A 4,404-nucleotide genomic window follows, 5' to 3' on the forward strand; every position below is an offset into this window, starting at 1 on the left:
GCATAAAATTTTATTTTAAAATGAACTACTTCTGTGTGTTTTTTTCTTCAATATTATATAAATTTCTGAACGATTTCAATCGCTATTCAATTCACATAAAAGAGCAAATAAGCTTAGATACCAATGTCTGTGTGCTAGTCTGTTTTCATTAAAATCCATAACTTGTTTAAGGTGTTCAGTTGTTCCAAAAATCTAGACTTTTGCAAAGAAAGTTAAAAAAGATTGTTTTTTCATTATCGTTTGCATTATGAATTTGCATATATATGCCCATTAATGACATATAATAATGCTTAAAACAGGGGATTTTTTGTGTCCACTGTGTCCACACTGTAAGACAGACAGGCAGACAGACAGACAAATAAATAAAAACAAAAAATAAACAACTACATAAACACGCCAATTTAGTAACAAGCCCACGAACAGTTAGATTGATTCTTGCAAAAATCCTACAGATCGGCAAAATTAAACACGTGGAGCATGACATAAATGTGAATAGGACGATTAAAATGTGTTTCAACAAATTCGACAAGGTAGGGGAGATTTAATTGCATTTTGTACCAAACATTTGTGAAAGTCTGCGAAGTAGCAAAATTTACCTTGTTTTAACTTTAGAATATAGAAGATCATTCCACAAAGTGCGCATGTAAGTAGCATAATGGCGATTATCAATCCACTTACAATTGCTGTATTTTCTGCAAAAAATCAGAATTTAAACAATATAAACTTACATAAATATATGGTAATAACAATATAAACAAGAGCACCGCATTACGGGTGCCAAAGCTCGGCTGCTGGTACAGTTTTGAATAAATGAAAGCTTGTCAGATTTTTTTTTATGTCACAGTGACCTTGACCTTTGACCTAGTGACCCAAAAATGGGTGTGGCATGTAGAACTCATCAAGGTGCAGCTACATATGAAGTTTCAGAGTTGTAGGTGGAAGCACTTTGATTTTAGAGCAATAAAAACTTACATAAATATATGATAATAACAATATAAACAAGAGCACCGCATAACAGGTGCCATAGCTCGGCTGCGGGTGCAGTTTTGAATAAATGAAAGCTTGTCAGAAATTATTTTTTTTAGATCACAGTGACCTTGACCTTCGACCTAGTGACTTACAAATGGGTGTGGCGTGTAGAACTCATCAAGGTGGATCTACATATGAAGTTTCAAAGTTGTAGGTGGAAGCACTTTGATTTTAGAGCCAATGTTCAAAACCTAAACAAAATGTTAAGGTTTTAGCACCACGACGTCTGACGACGTGCTGGCTATGACAATACCTGGGGTTTTCTCCGGAAAACAGCCGAGCCAATAATATTTATATAAAAGCATGGATATAAAGATATACAAACTAACTTAAATGATAACACAGATCCATTCAACAACAAGAAAATCTATTTATCTTAATATCTTACCTGAACAGTCTTTGGTACATGCCAAATTATCATCAACCGTATCATTCTTGGTTGAGTTTTTTAGCGGCAAATTTATTTTCTCTTTGCAATCAACTGTATCGTTCTTGGTTGAGTTTTTTAGCGGCGAATTTATTTTCTCTTTGCAATCTACCTTTGAGAACATTTCACAGAAAGAGTAAGTCCCACGTGTTTCCTCTACATGGTTCAGGATGATAAACAGTGCCCCATTGCCAGTATAGAAAACCGCATAATGCTTGGCAAAATAAATGTTCGTCAGATAGCATGTCTCCTGTGCAGCTTTGCACTCTACAATGTCAATTCGTTTATCGTCTGTTTCGCCGATAAATTCAATTTTTATATCGACATCGAACTTGCACGTAATCAACGAAACCGTTTTCAATTCTACATTTTCCAGTGACACTTTGCCAAAGTTACCAGATGGTACTGCAATACGAAAAAATGTTCGATTAATTTATTATCAAGAACAAACAAAAAAGTATCATTTAATCTGATTTTTCAGAAACGAAAATTGAAAAACATTTACTGCTATTAGGTTTGGTAAAAATATACATTACATCTTTATATTGGAGAAAGATTTCACAAAACATAAAAACTTATATACTAGTATATAATTTGCATTTACATTTGTGCTTTTATTGAAAACAAGCAAATTCGTTGAATTGATATCCCCCGCCATTATACTTCTGGACACAAGATATGGCTCTGGACACACACAAAAAGCATTTTTTCAAAATACAAAGGGCCATAACTCAGTTACTATTCGATAGTGTACAATGGCATTTGGCGTGCATCATCCTCTTATCCATATATATACTGTCATGACCCCATGTTGACATTTTTTTATTAAATAGGTCACGAGTACATGTTTGTTTTTATGACCATGTTTTACATTTTAACTCTATGTCAAGTTTAATTTCTTATTGCATTCAAAACTAAACATCTTATTATCAATATCTACTATGCTTAATTTACCGTTTGTATGGTTCATATCCGTGTAAAATCCATTTTTGTTGGTCACTTAAATCACGTGTTTGGATAGACGCCATATTTAAAAGAAGTGACTTTTGACCTTTTTGTTGAATTATGGGTAGTGTACATTGACGACCTCTGTCAAACTTTCAGCAGACGGTTTTATCTTGCGTTTTCGCAGTACATTTCTTCATCATGAGGAGGTTTGATTTTTATCAAATAATTACAGTCATGTGTATTTATATGTTCTTAACCTTATTATTATACTAAAAGAAACATTTCCAGTCATTTTAATAAAGATTTTGCTGTTTAAACTTTAGGCAGTAACTCTGTTTATTTTGAGGTGATCGGTTACGCTCGGAAGACGCGCGGATGGTGCACGGTTGAGTTATTGCTCGGATTAATGTTATGACCGCGCAAGGCTCGGACCTGCTCGGAGCCTTAGTATATAAACCCTGTTAATTTCACAGTCAAGGACTCTGATTTTTTTGGAATTAAAGGCACATTCTTATTACTACATTTTTCTCTAATAAATATTATTTTTAGGCATTTTCATTAAAAGTAAGTTAGAAACATTATTCATATTTTTGCATATAATAGAGTTTTTGAATAAGATTTAAGACTAAGGTATAGGGATATTTAATCCTACAGTTTTAAGATTGATTGAGCATTGTAAATGTGAGTTTGAGAATTGTATTATTTATGATAAATTGTTGAATGCATTGATGTACTATTGATGCAAGTTAGTTAAGAATAAAAATTTGTTGAATTTTATTTGGTTGTTTATTATATTTATTATTTAAGAGTCATTAAATGACTCAGGCTATTATCTTCAGTTTATTTTAACAGAGTCCATTTTATTTAAGAATGTTTAAATACAACTTAATGAAAGAAAAGTTGGTTTAACACCAAGAGTAGGCCCGCTATCACATTGCGTTAAGGAAAAGAAAAAGAAGAACCGCTCGGCTCGTTACAATACTCATACCAAGTTTCAATGAAATCTGCCAAAGCACTTCCAAGATATGGCTCTGGACACAAAAGTGCCGGACGGACGGACGGAAGGACGGACGGACAATGCCAAAACAATATCCCTCCGCCTATGGCGGGGGATAACAAGCTTAAATAAATATATAAAACGAAGTTGGTGTTACCGTAAATTAATACAACTACCAGTGCATACTTTGTCAGCAGGTGAAACATCTGCAATTCAAGAAGAATTATAAAAAGAAACAAATCAGAAATGTGTACGTTTCCGCTTATATTTACTCTTACTAGAACCATTCTATATTTATCCGCCTACTCATAGCCTTAATATTGTGTTTGTTTTTTTCCTGAAATAGCAGATTTTCTTGGGACAAATCTTCTGACCAAGTTTCATTAAGATCAGAAAATAAATGTGGCCTCTAGAGTGTTAACAAGGTTTTACTATACCCATATAAGGAACAAGATGTGTTTGTGAAACACAATGTGCCCCTATATGACGTTTGACCTTGAAGGATGACCTTGACCTTGTGGAGGATGACCTTGACCTTTCACCACTCAAAATGTGCAGCTCCATGAGATACACATGCATGCCAAATATCAAGTTGCTATCTTCAATATTGCAAAAGTATTCATAAAATAAGCGATTTGGGCCATATATATTTGACCTCTGACCTTGAAGGATGACCTTGATGTTGACCTTTCACCACTCAAAATGTGCAGCTCCATGAGATGCACATGCATGCCAAATATCAAGTTGCTTTCTTCAATATTGCAAAAGTATTCATAAAATGAACGATTTTGGCCACATATATTTGACCTCTGACCTTGAAGGATGACCTTGACCTTGACCTTTCACCACTTAAAATGTGCAGCTTCATGAGATACACATGCATGCCAAATATGAAGTTGCTATCTTCAATTTAGCAAAAGTTATTGCAAAATGTTAAAGTTGGCGCAAACAGACCAACAGACAGGGCAAAAACAATATGTCCCCCACTACTATAAATGCAACC

This window comes from Dreissena polymorpha, chromosome 10 (genome assembly GCF_020536995.1).
Source record: "Dreissena polymorpha isolate Duluth1 chromosome 10, UMN_Dpol_1.0, whole genome shotgun sequence".
In the NCBI taxonomy this organism is placed as follows: Eukaryota; Metazoa; Mollusca; class Bivalvia; order Myida; family Dreissenidae; genus Dreissena; species Dreissena polymorpha.